Below are 15,702 nucleotides of genomic sequence, written 5' to 3'. Positions count from 1 at the left end.
TTTAATATTCCATAGTACTTTGTTCAACTGACATGTATCAACTGATTATCTAAAAGAAAGAGTCTAGAGTCATACTTAACATTTCATAGTGCAAAGGATATGCAATCTAACCTAACTGTCAAAGCACAGAAAATGTTAACAAAGTGGTTGGGACTTGCCATTTTGGAATAGCACATGTTTAGCAATTAGGTTCTCTACACTAGAGAGCCAGTAGACTGATATTCTTTAATGCCAGTTTCCTAGTTAATTGTAAAGATAGACACATGTTCCCCCCTTTATAAAAGCTTCTGTTGTTTCACATAATGACTTTAACTATAATGGAAATGAGGCAGGACAAATCAATTTTTAGCCTTCAGCAAGTTAAGTTTGTCAATATAAAATGTAAACAGCAGTAGAGATTGGTAGTAAATACTACAGGTTTATTTCAATATTATAATACCTCTCTTTTCTCCTTCCCAATTAAATTTAAAATCTTCTGTAATTAACATGGTTTATTCAACCAGTGTAAAGGCCATCTCTATACCATGTACTCTAAATCCACATGATGTAAAATGATTTAAAATTTGAACTTTTTGCAAGAAACAAAATATATACAAATGTGACCAAAGTCTAAAATGGAGGCTTTGAATTCTTCACTGCCAGAATTTTCATTCCAGAGATATTAAATGATGGCAATTAAACTCCAGTGAGCATCCTCCCCTTGGATTTAAATGTATGTCTCAGAAAGGAAGACGAATTACATTAATGAAATAGTGAAAATGTAACGGAGTTGTGCTCCATTCATCTGAAGGTCAGGCCTTCACGGGGAAACAACTGTCTAGAAAACAGCAGACACAGCTGAGCAATCCAAAGTTACTTTACAAAAAAAAAAAAAAAGGAGAGGAGGGGAGAGGAGGGGAGAGGATGGGAGGGGACGGGAGGGGACGGGAGAGGAGGGGAGAGGAGGGGAGGGGAGAGGAGGGGAGAGGAGGGGAGGGGAGGGGGCAGGAGGGGAGAGGGGGAGGGGGGAGGGGAGGGGGCAGGAGGGGAGAGGAGGGGAGGGGGCAGGAGGGGAGGGGAGAGGAGGGGGCAGGAGGGGAGAGGAGGGGAGGGGAGGGGAGAGGAGGGAAGGGGTGAGGAGGGAAGGGGAAGGGAGGGGAGGGGTGAGGAGGGGAGGGGAGGGAAGAGGAGGGGAGGAAAGGAAGAGAAAGAGAAAGAAATAATTTTTAGAAAGTCAGGCTGAGTGCGGTGGCTCATGTCTGTAATCCCAACAATTTGGGGAGCCTAGGCTAGTGGATTGCTTGAGCCCAGGAGCTTAAAACTAACCTGGGCAAATTGGTGAAACCACATATCTCAAAAAAAAAAAGAAAAAAAAAATTAGCTGGGCCTGTTGGCATCTGCCTGTAGTCACAGCTACCCAGGAGGCTGAGGTTGGAGGATGACCTGAGCTCAGGAGGTTGAGGCTACGGTGAGCCAGGATTCCGCCACCGCAGTAGGATCCCACCTCTGCACTCCAGCCTGGGTGACAGAGAAAGAACCCGTTAAAAAAAAAAAAAAAAAAAAAAAAGGCACTCTGGGTTGTTGAAATGGCTGTGGCAAAGCACAAATGCCAGTTTAATAGATGAGCCCTCAGTTCACCACTCTGAGCCTATTGACATCTTTTGCATATTTTTGATACGTCCTTGGTTATCTATCTTGCCAGCTCCCCGCAGATTAAAATCAACACATTATTAAAGGCAGAAGAGCTTCAGGAGACTAGCCAGTCACCAATAAAGCCATAACTGGAAATTGGAGATCAAAGGGAAAAACACTGCATGACATAAAAAGTGACATTTGCTATTATGGTTGTGAATCATCAAGAAAAGACAGGGTTAGCTGGCAATCTTTGTTTAATAACGCATAGAAATGGGTAATATATTTTTGAAAGGCTTTCAGCAAACTTTTCAAAAATCTGTCACGCAAAAAAAAAAAAAACACTTTGAAAATCTAAAATATTTATGACTGTTGGTTGTATGGGTCAGTTTCCATTTCAGGTACTCTGGCATATGTCCTCATTAACTAAATAAATGTCCCCAAAATGTCTCAGGCTTCCTATTAGACTTACAGCCAAAAATTTTACATGAAAAATAGAGTGATCATAATTATTGAGAATAGTTTATTCCTCGAGAAGAGGGGATGTGGGGGAGTGTGAGGGAAGACATACAATATAAGAAAGACCAATATTTCTAAGTAGGTTGTGGTTCCATTTGTATTCAGTCAATATGGAGGCAAATGGATCCCACAAGCCGTTGGATAGAGCCGAGGAAATAAAGGAAGACATATATCCTTACCCCAACTTACCCCAGGAATTTCCTATCTAAATTGAACTAGATTATTTAAGGTTTTCTTTATAAATCAAAATTGTCAGATCTCTAAAAATAATATAACCTGCTCTCCATCCCTGCATGACCCCATAAGTTTGTAGCCATATCACAGTGAAAAAGAAGCAAACAGTTGTTACAGGCTGAGGAAGCGGCACCTTTAAAGAAACAAAGCTATTTTAGTGCTTGGTGTAGTTGTAGCTAAATCAGGGAGTATAAGTAGATGAAGGAAATCAAAAATGTTTCACCCAAAAATACACTTCTTTGACATATTTTGGGATGGCTATTCAGAGGGCCTGCAGACAGGAATAGCCCTGAAAAACTGCCTTTTATGGAGGAGATTTTCAACTATAAAGAAAAATCGGCCAGGCTCAGTGGCTCATTCCTGTAACCCCAGCACTTTGGAAGGCCGAGGTGGGTGGATCACCTGAGGTCAGGAGTTCGAGACCAGCCATACCAATATGGTGAAACCCTGTCTCTACTACAAATACAAAAAGAATCCAGTGTGGTGGTGTGTGCCTGTAGTCCCAGCTACTCAGGAGGCTGAGACAGGAGAATCACTTGAACCTGGGAGGTGGAGATTGCAGTGAGCTGAGATCTCATGACTGCACTCCAGCCTGGGTGACAGAGCAAGACTCCATCTCAAAAAAAGAAAAATCTACATTAGTGAAATAAATAGCCAGGCTTTTCTCTGAGGCCCTTACCTTTATCTGGATGTAGAAAAAATTAACCAACCACAGGCTACCATTTATTCTTTCTGAGAGCTGCTACCTGTGACCACCTTTGCCTGATGCCTTTTTCTCTCTTTCCCATAAACTGCCTTGCCATTCCCCAAGCCTCTTTTCTTTCTGTAACCTCATGATGATATGAAAGCATCAACCATCTGGAACTTTCTTTGAGTTTTCATATTTTCTATGACTCTTGTGTACAGGTGTGCATATTAATAAATGTTGTATGCCTTTCCTCCTGTTAATCTGCCTCTTGTGCATTGATTTTTAGTAAAACTTCAGAAAGTAAAGAGGAGATTTTTTCCTTGGTCCCTATAAACAGAAAATATGGGAGAAGACTTCCAGAGCTACAGGAGTGTTTGTGGCAGTGGAGTATCTATGGCGGTCATTGATATGGTGGGTTCTGCTGGATTTGGTACCCAACAGAGCAAAAGCAAAAGAATAAGAGAGTTGGGCAAGTAGACTTTGAAGTCTCAATTTGGATACCTGGGATAAAGGAGGCACTGTTAGTAGGCACAGGAAAGCAATCACTGGATGGTAATGATAAGGGCCATCTTACTTATGAGACCCTGACAGGTCAGCCCATACAGCCCTCTAGGGAGTTTAAAACATTAGTTTTAAAAGCAATTGCAACAAAGCAAACATTAATAAATGGGAACTAATTAAACCAAAGACCTTCTGCACAGCAAAAGAAACTATCAACAGACAATCTACAGAATGGGAGAAAATATTTGCAAACTACACATTTGACAAAGGTCTAATATCCAGCATCTCTAACAAACAAATTAACAAGAAAAAACAACCCCATTAAAAAGTGGGCAAAGGACATGAACAGACACTTTTCAAAAGAAGACATACATGCAATCAACAAGTATATGAAAAAAAGCTCAACATCGCTGATGATTAGAGAAATGCAAATCAAAACCACAATGAGATACCATCTCACACCAGTCAGAAAGAATGGCTATTATTAAAAAGTCAAAAAAATAACAGATGCTAGCAAGGTTGTGGAGAAAAGGGAATGCTTAAAAGCTCAACATCACTGATGATTAGAGAAATGCAAATCAAAACCACAATGAAATACCATCTCACATCAGTCAGAAAGAATGGCTATTATTAAAAAGTCAAAAAAATAACAGATGCTAGCAAGGTTGTGGAGAAAAGGGAATGCTTATACACTATTGGTGGGAGTATAAATTAGTTCAAGCATTGTGAAAAGCAGAGTGGCAATTTCTCAAAGAGCTGAAAACAACCACCATTTGACCTAGCAATCCCATTACTGGGTATATACCCAAAGGAATATAAATCATTCTACCATAAAGACATATGCACACGTATGTTCACTGCAGCACTATTCACAATAGCAAAGACATGGAATCAACCTAAATGCCCATCAATTGTAGATTGGATAAAGAAAATGTGGTACATATACACCACAGAATACTATGCAGCCATAAAAAAAAAAGACGTAATATCCTTTGTAGGAGCAGGAACGGAGCTGGAGGCCATTATCCTTAGCAAACTAATCTCGGAACAGAAAACCAAATATCGCATGTTCTCACTTATAAGTGGGAGCTAAATAATGAGAACACATGGGCACATAGAAGGGAACAGTAGAGACTGGGGCCTAAAGAGGGTGGAGGGAGAGGAGCAGAGAAAAATAACTACTGGGTACTAGGCTTAGTACCTGGGTGACAAAATAACCTGTACATCAAACTCCCATGACATGAGTTTACCTATATAACAAACCTACACATGTACCCCTGAAACCTAAAATAAATGTTTAAATAACAAAATAAAAATAAAATGTTTAAAAAACAAAATAAAAAATAAATCATCAGTTTGAAACTCTGGAGAAAGACCTATAAGTTGATATTATTTACCTAGTAATGATCATCTGGGTTAGAGCAGTGCCACTCCACATGCTGCCACCGACCAGTAGCATCATCTGGAAGAATATGAGAAATTCACTTTTTCAGCTCTATCCCAGACCCACTGAATCAGAGTCTCTGAAATGAAGCCCACAATCTGAATTTTAACAGAGTCTCCAGATGATTCCACGTGCACTGAAGTTTGAGAGGCATTGGGCTAGACAGCCAATGAGATCACTGAAGGAGAACATGTACAGCCCAAAGAAAAGAAATTTGCACATTGGAGAATTTCTTTAGGCGCAAAAAAGCAGAAAAGAAAACAACACACTAGAAAGACTCTCAAAGGACTATGAGAAAATTATGGTGCATTTCATTGCGAAAATCAAGGCAAGATATAATTAATGTGTACTTATCTTAGGCTTCCTGATAAACTGTTAAACTACTTGTGTGAAGAGATTAGTTAGGGAAAAGGTAAGCATCAGCATCAGTAGCTCCAATAATAATATTTTATTTTTTGTTGACAAATCAAAAATCAAGACCGTCCTCTACAAAACAGAGCTTTGATCACTTGGAGATAAAACACACACATGAATGGTGGCACTATGAATGGCAATATTCCAGCAGGATGGAAGATCTTTTGGCTGCATTTTGCCTTCTTTGCCAAGAACATGTGTAGTTAATCCCACAGCAAATAGACAAATCATTCATCTAAGAAGCAGCAACACAGTAAACACTGGAAATCTGCAGTGGGTCCCAGAAGGAAGAAACAAAAGAGTTCGCTGCTCTTGTTCACCTGTAACTTACCAATTTTATTATTTCTCACACAAATATTGAATTAGAGTATTTTAATAACTTTCCTCGAGCAAATAAATTTCTCTTCTAATGTAGACTAATAACTGGCACAAAACAAGTTCTCTGTGGTCCCCGATGCTGAGAGAAAATTACTTCCGGCCATTATAGCTCAGTAATGCCCGCATTTAGTGTATACCCCATCACGGAGGCCTTCGCGAAATCACCCAGGAAGTACCTATATTCACAGAGCACTGGACGAGGCTCATAATTCTGGAGAGAAGTGCCTGGCTTCATGCAGGGTGGTGGCTGGCACCCTCAAGGCACAGGACTTGCTTTCCTAAACTGATATGCATAAAGGATATGACATCAAGATGGGATGCCACTCCCAGTTTATTTTTACTCCCCTACAGAAACTTGTAAGTTCTATTTCAAGAACAGAAGAGGTCTTTATGTCGTGAACAAGTTCTTTGTAGCCGCATCTGTGCTCACTGATTTAATATCATGGTTAAACGTACTGAAGTTTGGTGAAATCCCTACGTAAGCAGATATAATGTTGGCTCTAATATCTAAAGAAAAAGAAGTATACTTTTTTATTATTTTATTTTATTTTGAGACAGAGTCTCGTACTGTCACCCAGGCTGGAGTTCAGTGGCGTGATCTCGGCTTACCGCAACCTCCGCCTCCTGGGTTCAAGCACTTCTCCCTTCCTCAGCCTCCTGAGTAGCTGGGATTACAGGCGCCTGCCACCACGCCCGGCTGATTTTTGTATTTCTTAGTAGAGACATGGTTTCTCCATGTTGGCCAGGCTGGTCTCGAACTCCTGACCTCAGGTGATCCGCCCACCTTAGCCTCCCAAAGTGCTGAGATTACAGGCGTGAGCCACAGCACCCAGCCAGAACTATACATCTTTTATATGTATACAAAAAAGAAATGAATGGAAACAAATTTTCTAGTTATTTATATACTTCCCTGAAAAACCTTGCCCTTTTTCCTACTATATTCAATGCTTCACACAAAAAGGAAAAAGTAAAACTTGAGTATGGAAATAAACAAAATCCAAACACAAAATTTTAATTGTAAAAAAAAGACACTACAGGAGAATGTTATGAAGGTAAAGTCGAGAATCGGGGAGATGTGGGTTCCAATCCTAGCTCTGACACTTGCTCACTCTGCAACTTTGACTAAGCCACTTACCTGGAGAAGCCTCAGTTTCTTGATGTGAAAAATGGGAATGAAAATCCTCTCTCTCAACAGGAGTGTTTTATGGATGAGATGAGATCATGCATATATAGTGTTTGGTGCTCAATAAATTATAGCTTTTGGCGGGTGTGGTGGTTCACGCCTGTAATCCCAGCACTTTAGGAAGCAAAGGTGGGAGGCTTATTTCAGCCTAGGAAGTTCAAGACCAGCCTGAGCAACATAGGGAGATCCCACCTCTACAAAAACTTAAAAAAAAATAGCTGGGCATGCCCGTAGTCCCAGCTACTGAGGGGGCAGAGGTGGGAGGATTGCTTGAACCCAGGAGGTCGAGGCTGCACTCAGGCGTGACTATGCCACTGTATTCCAGCCTGAGTGATAAAACGAGACCCAGTCTCAAAAAATAATAAATACATAATAGATGATGGCTTTTGTTTTTATCAGTACAGGTTCCTCACGGTCCTACATGAATGGCATAGTAGAAAATGTGGCACTGGATTGAAATTCTGCTTCCACAATACATTAGCCAGAATTTCTTGAATAAGTCCCTTGACTCTCTGGTTCTCCTCTTTCTCACTAGCAGAGAGAAGAGAGTGGATTATACTGCTCTTAAATTCCTTTCATCTCAAATATTTCATGTACCAATACACTTACCAATTACCCTGAGATTTCCTGCCTTTGAAGTTAATTATAAAACGATCTCTTATGTGTAAACCATATCAAAGATTTTATAGCTGTGTTTCAATTTTTCTGAATTTCTAAAGCTGTTTTGTTGAACAGAAAGCTGTTTTATTAAACAGAATACACAAAGAGAAAAATGACAAATCAAAATTTTAAAATAATGTAACCTATGTAATCACCATCCAGATCAAGGACTAGAACTTGACCAGCATCCCAGAACCTCTGACCATTCTACTCTTTTTTATATATAGGAAGAGTACCCATTAAATACATAGAAGACACAGTTAACATAGAGGTTTTGCTTCTCATCAAAACAATGACTGGCTGGGTGCAGTGGCTCATGCCTGTGATCCCAGCACTTTGGGAGGCTGGGGTGGTCGAATCACTTAAGCTCAGGAGTTTGAGACCAGCCTGGGAAACATGGTAAAGCCCCGTCTCTACTAAAATAATAATAATAATACAAAAATTAGCCAAGCATGGTGGTGCTCACCTGTAGGCCCATGGGAGGCCAACATGGGAGGATGGCTTGAGCCTAGTAGGCGGAGGTTGCAGTGAGCCAAGATTGTGCCACTGCACTGCAGTCTAAGTGACAGAGCCAGATCCTGTTTCAAAAACAACAACAACAATAAAACAACAAAAACTAATTTTTTTTAAAAAAAAAGAGCCAATTGGATAAAAAGCATTCTGGGTGGGAGATACAAAACAATGGATCAACATAAATAATCCCCACACTGAAACCTACCAGAAAGCTAATTTCTAGGATCTTGTTATGTCCATACAAATCTGGCCACCTAGAAAACATGCAAACGCAATATGCTGTTTAGAGTAAGCCAGTTTCTTTAAATAACGATTACCATTGGTGGTTTCATGAGGTCCCTCTGTTGAGCCTTACTGTGCTCCAGCCAGCTGCTTGCATTTTTATAGTTTGCTTCTAAATTTGCAGTGCATTTTTCTGGCTGTCTGGTGGAAAGATTTTCAATACAGACAGACCTGTATGCATTCAGAAATGGCTGTTAGTACACTGAAATAGAGCTTCCTTGCTGGCTGTATATAGGTATTAGCTTTTAAACATACCTATATGCTGAGTTCCAGAGAGTCGTTTTCGATGTGTGCATGCTTTTCTACATTATACACTAGCGTTAAACATAAATAGACTGCACTGAAGTCACAATAACAGTCTCACAAGCTTGACAGCTAAAACCGCATTAAGAGAAATGTTTTGTAGAAAATGTAAACTCCTGATTTTTCACTTTTGCTTTAGCTAAAAAAAATTAATATAAAAAAGAGGAACTTTTAGGTACTATCAGCAATTGAGGGGAAAATAGAATGCTATTTCTTTGAATTTGGAAGAGACAAGATGAAATACCTTTGACTTATTTGTCTTGCTCAATCCCATTGCCCCTACTACCAGGGCTACCTTAGGGAAGAAAAGGAAAGGTGGAGGAGGCAGGACAGTGAAAAGAGAAGAAAGTGCAAAGGAAGCCAAGTGGAGGTGTTAGAGCAGAAGCTATACAGACACACGGGCCTGGAGAGTGAAGTGGCGTGGTAGTTTCAAATTTTATCCCGTATATTTCTATTTCTTTCCACTGTCATCTCCTGCCAACTTTCCTACCCCTGAAGCTGAGGCAACCATTGCTTGGGGATGGAGCTAAATTCAGGGAAGAGCAAAGGACTCCGAGCTAAGGTCCTAATTCCAAAGAAGTCTCTGGAATCTGGTTTCAGGAAGTAAAGAGTAGTTGTGAAAACTGAAGCTTTCGTTTGCAAAACCAGAAATTAAAAAACATTTTTTTTAGCTTAGCATGCTCAAAAGAGAGAAAGGAATATTTATATTTTTGTTTGTTTGCTAACCAAAAGCCATCGAGTAGGAAAGATTGAGGACAGGGTGTGACCTCAGGGCATTTCCTGAGCCATGGGGACTGAAAAGAGCCTTCCTGGACTGGGGCTGGTAGAGAGGACCTGAGAGAATCTGTTAGCAGAGAGGAGACACCCAGCTTTCGGCTTCCTACTTGGAACTCTGGGAGGAGAATCTTCTAGGAGACCCCACAGTTTGTAGGACAGCCTCATGGATGATAGGCAAGTTCTGTTTAGGCAAAACGGTCAGGAGCTTCCACCTCAGCTTACCTCATTCCTGCTACCCATAGCACAGGTAGATCCAAAAAGCCCCAAAGGCCAGGCATAATGGCTCACGCCTGTAATCCCAACACTTTGGGAGGCTGAGGCGGGTGGATCCTCTGAGGTCAGGAGTTCGAGACCAGCCTGGCCAACATGACAAAACCTGTCTCTACTAAAAATACAAAAATTAGCCAGGCGTGGTGGTGGGCGCCTGTAATCCCAGCTACTCAGGAGGCTGTGGCAGGATAATTGCTAGAACCCAGAAGGCGGAGGCTGCAGTGAGCTGAGATCACATCTGTGCACTCCAGCCTGGGCAACAGAACAAGACCCCATCTCAAAATAAATAAATTAATTAAAATTAAAAACAAAAAGTCCCAAAGAATGGACTGGGACCCTACCATCCACCAGACAAGACAGATGAAGACATCACAACTGGAAGCCATGGCAGGATCACAGACATGAGCAGTGGATGCCAGAGCACATCCAGCAACCAGAACTGATGGGAATGGAGGTGGGGGAGGTTTCCTAGAACCCCCTAGGAAAAGGCAGTGAGGTCTAAACGATCAGTATAACTTGATCCCTTTTCATTGCAGAAGTATATCTTCTGAATCCAGCCACCCTTCTGGGAAGCATAGAGAGGAAGAACCTCTAGAGAGAGGTAGAATGGCCTTGAACTCAGAAAGGAATGCCTGGAAGCCGGAATCATCTGAATATTGACCACAGAGAGGTTACATTTTAAATCAGAAGGGACTGAGCTGTCTTTAATGTGAGGCTGATGCACAAGCTGAATTCAATTACTGATAAGATAGTGTCGTGATTCTGCAGATGTTCACATCACAGCAGCCACAGAGCCTCTTTGGAGGTTCTAGGGAAAGATGCTCCTCTTTCATATACCCACCTTCCTAGAAAAGGATCTTCTGGGAGGCAGGAAGGCTCAGTAGTTGTACCTAAGAGTAGCCTAATCAGCCCTCCAAAGAGAGGGTAGCACCATTGCTGCCTGGAAATCAGGTGTCCTGTCACCTGGCCGACTCCTTCAAATAGCAAAGGATGTTCAGGAAGCTTCTTTCATGGCTCCCACCTGCACCCCAATACTGTGCAGTGTCACCCTCAGTTCTGCTCTCCATTTCACTCCTGAGGCTGACTGGGGGAGAAACCATCCCCCACCCCATGGCTGGTTCACCCTTGTACCTTTTCCCAGAAGAGAAATGACTTATGAGAGTCTTTGCTTTGAAGCAGTCCATATGGTTTACAGGGAAGTTCCAAGTTAAATGTTTCCTTGCTGGCCTTTTTTTTTTTTTTTTTTTTTTTTGATGGAGTCTCACTGTGTCACCAGGCTGGAGTGCAGTGGCATGATATTGGCTCAATGCAACCTCCACCTCCTGGGTTCAAGCGATTCTCGTGCCTCAGCCACCTGAGTAACTGGGATTACAAGCATGCACCAACACACCCAGCTAATTTTTGGATTTTTAGTAGAGATAAGGTTTCACCATGTTGGCCAGGATTGTCTCAATCTCCTGACCTCGTGATCTGCCCCCCTCGGCCTCCCAAAGTGCTGGGATTACAGGCATGAGCCACCGCACCTGGCCCCTTGCTGGCTTTGAGAAAGGATTCTTCCCAAGGTATCATTGAGACCAGCAATATCACCTGGAAGCTAGTTAGAATGCAAATGTTGGGGACCCCACCCAAACCTACTGATCAGAAACTCGGGGGTAGGGATCTGTTGAAATAAGCCACCCCAACCCCACTCTACCCACAGCCTATGCATATTAAATTTGAGATGCACTGTCTTCAGAGACCTAAGTGATCCCTCTGTTGTTAAGCTCCACTAAAGGTTGACAGCATCTTCAAGACATAACTTCTAACATCCTATGGCAACTGAGCCTCCAGTAGCATCTCAGCAGGGATGCTACCTCAGCAGCCTCCAGTAACACCTCAGCATCTTCAACCATCCAGCAGGAATCTCAGTTCATCCAACAATTATTAAGGATCTTCCATGCCTGAAACTCTAAATTCTCTATGATCCCATGCTGGCTTTGTGATATGAGAAAATAGATGAGGAAAAATATATAGTCCATTTCAATGCAGTCCACTTGCCTAAGCTTTTATTCCAGAAAAGAGGGAGCCACCAGGGCTTGGGAAAATTATTTAGCTGTCCCAGCCTTGAGGCAAAACATATTCCTATCCCTAAGAACTAGGAAGTAAGACTTACTAGTTCTTACTTCCTAGTTCTTATTGGTACTCAGTGTCTGGTCCATGGACCAACAGAATCAGCATTACCTGGAACTTGTTAGAACTGCAATCTCAGGCTTTGTCCCAGACCTACTGAAGCAAAATCTGAGTTTTTACCAGAAACCCAGGATATTTGTGTGCTCATTAAAGTTTGAAAAGCAATAGCCTAGCTTGGTGGGTCTTGGTCCAGGATGCACACTATAGTTACCTGGGAATAATGACAAAAACACTAGTGTTCCCCCAAAATTCTTATTTAATCTGCCTGGGGTGAGTCCTGAAAATTCTCCCAGGTCGTTCTGATGTGTAGCTTCCACTGCTAGCTAAACCAACAGACTTGGAAATGTCCAGTCTCCCTGGTTAAAATCTGCAGGTGGCTTTAAGGTAGATGGATATGCCAGAACATTATATTAGCTCATTGACTCTATGAATAACACTGAGAATATGTTCCCAATAGACCCTTGTCTTTGTTTTGTGCTTTTATAACAGAATACCACAAACTGGATCATTTATAATAAACACATTTATTTGGCTCATGGTTCTAGAGATTGGGAAGTCCAAGATCAAGGCACCAGCAGAGTCAGTGACTGGGAAGGGCTTCTCTCTGCATCCAGAATGATGCCTTGTTGCTGTGTGCTCACATAGTGGGAGGGAAAGAGAAAGAGAAAGAGAAAGAAAGAGAGAGAGAGAGAGAGAGAGAGGGGAGGGGGCTGAATTTGTCTTTTTATAAGGAACTCACTCCCACAATACCTGACGTTAATACACTCATGAGGGTGGAGCTGTCAGGACTTAAACCCCTCTCAAAGGACCCCTTCCCAGTTCTGCTGCATTGGGAACCAAGTTTCCAATACATACATTTTGGGGGACACATTCAAACCATAGCGACCCTTTTAACAAATAATGGAAACTGAGACGTTGGGAAAGTTTAACAAACTTAAGAATTCAAAAACAGCAAGTTGTGGAGCTAGGGTTAAAATGTCTGAATCAAAAATCTATGGTTTATTTGCCTAAAGGGAGAAACTAATGACACACAATGAAAAAATATATAAGTATGCAATGGAATATCCCTGAGATAAACCGAGGTTCAAATATAGTAGGGCTTTCCAGTACATGAGGTTCTGAACTGGTTCACACTCTGATCAAATAACCACACAATTCTAAACTAAGGGGGGGTTTCTTGGACTCTTCGTATAAGATTTGCAAGATCTGCATTATCTCTTTAGCACTCTTCTCAGGCTTAGCTCTGAGGGGTAGCATCACTAGTGAGGGAGGTATAGACTATTGCCTTGCAGAACCACCATGTCCACAGAAAGCTTGTAGTGAAAAGAACACTGAATCGTATGACAGCACTTCTCTATCCAACCCAGTGATGTGTCTCCCATGTCTCCTTCTTGATCCCTGATTTTCAGATTTAGGAGGCTCCCCGGAGTCAATGAAAATACAAGACGATTAGCTAAAAAAACCATATATTCCACATCAAACTGGCCTGAATTCCCATACCAACTCCTCCCCTTACTATGTGACTTCGGAAAAACCACTTAACCTCCCATCCCTCAGATACCTGATCTGTGAAATGGAGGAAAGGACCTTGCAGTGTCACCCTCCTTGCCTGGCTGCTGTAACGATTACAAATGATATATGTAAAGCATGTAGTACAATGCCAATGGTGGAATTTATTATTATCTTATAACTTGGAATGACCTTCTACCCTCTTCTTCCTTCACTAACTTTGCAAATCCTACAGCCATCATCACTGAAACTTCCTGACAACCACCCTTCCATACAGAGCTCGATGCCCCAGGCTTACCACTAGCACACTATAGAACTATGACTGAAATAATTCAATTAAACCGAATTGAGTAAAGTGGGCTGTGCAAAGCTGCCTCTGTCACTTGACCATGAGCTCCCTGAAGGCAGGAACTGTCTTGTTCCCTGTTCCCCATTAAACCTCCAGCACCTAGTCCGACGCCTACTCATAATAGGCTTTCAATAAATATATGTAGAATAAATGGACAAATGTAAATATTTGGAGCCTGCCCCTCTTGAAATGGATCAGGTAAGATGTTTCAGCTACATGCAACGTATTATCTACCTAAGGATAGATTAAGGTAAGTAGTTCACATGATTTTGGGATGAGGCAGATGCTCCTGGGAACAGATGCAAGGAAGAAACACTATTCTTCTTCAGCTGGATGTTGTCATGGCTACATATGATGTCAGAAACAGTGGCAGCCATTTTGCAACCACAAGGAAAGCTGAAGAATCCAATATGGTGAAGGTGGGGAGCAGAAAGAAGGATCCTTGATGACACCGTTGAGCCACCGCCCCACCTCTAGAACCACCTATCTCTAGGCTGGTTGCTATGTGATATAATCACTATTTAATCTACTCTTTGATGGACACTATGTTACTTGCAGCTGAAGCATCCTATTTGATACCAGGGAAAGGGACATGAGAAGATGAATACCTTGGCCAAGAAGACAACATTGCAATACGCAAAAGAAATGAACCAACATTAGAGCAGAGGAAAGGAAATTATATTATTAACTCATGAACAACACCCTCTATCAAAAGCAATACATAAAATACATCATTTAATCCTCACCAAAACCACAGGAAGATGTTAGGGATATTCTGTTTTATAAAACGAAAACTCAGGAAGGTTTAGTAGTTACCTAAGGTCAAATACTAAGTGGCAACCTTGGTATTCCAGTTCATGCTGGTATGAGTACAATGTCAGGAGGGATCTGCCATGCTATGTGCATGCCAACTTGGCATTCCATTAGGTCATCCTTTTGCATGACTGTGTTCTGCAGATCTTTTCCTGCGAAATGATTTTGCTGGAAAGAGAGTAAGGCATAAGGGAAGGCAATGGTGCTCTCAGAAAGATATGAAGGTGTGAGGTCAAGTGACAATAGTAGGAGACTAAAAGCTACCTGGGAACACTTTAAATTATACACAGAGCAGATTTGTATAAACACTACTCCTTCGATTGAAAAAAATAACACATGTGCACATATACACATTATCAATATTTTTGCATAATCCTTATTAAGTACAAGTTACTTGATATATTTATGGCATAATTAAGGAAAACTTTCACAAATGAATAGAATCTGGTTTTGGCTGCATAACCATATATCTATTTACTTTTGTTAGACTTTGGAAATTTCAATACACTGTAATTGCATTTCTAATGACAGAAGATTCATCTCAGCTCATTGTGCATGCATTTCATTATTCACTACACATTTATATTTGAGCAAATGAACTTGTTCATTATACATTGTAATCTTTTTGTTGTACAATGTTTCCATTTTTGAAAGCCAAGCAATCACATCGTTGTGGTGTTGGCAATTGTCATTATATAACATATAAACTTTCAAAAGGATGTAATCTAAGGTTTTTTGATCTTGCAGCATAAATATATGCATGACACGTAATATGAATAAACGTACTCCAGATGGTTGCTTAAAACAGATAAATCAAATTTCCCAGTAGTAACAAACTAAACTCTTAACCAAATATAGTTTTTTCACTGATTAAAATGGCCAGAGTATTTATGTGACTCCAAACATAAAACATGTGACAAAATTGGGGTAGGTCATAATAAGAAGAAATTAGATTTTCCGGCCATTTTAAGAGTTATTTGGGGGCTACTAAAGATAAGGGCCCTCACACCTGAAAAAGCCCAGGTTTTAAGTTCAGTTCTGCCATATCTCAAAAGACATGCAAGCTCAGCATGTTTGGGTTTCAC

This window comes from Pan troglodytes, chromosome 21 (genome assembly GCF_028858775.2).
Source record: "Pan troglodytes isolate AG18354 chromosome 21, NHGRI_mPanTro3-v2.0_pri, whole genome shotgun sequence".
Lineage (NCBI taxonomy): Eukaryota > Metazoa > Chordata > Mammalia > Primates > Hominidae > Pan > Pan troglodytes.
Note: the sequence above shows the minus strand (reverse complement) of the source record.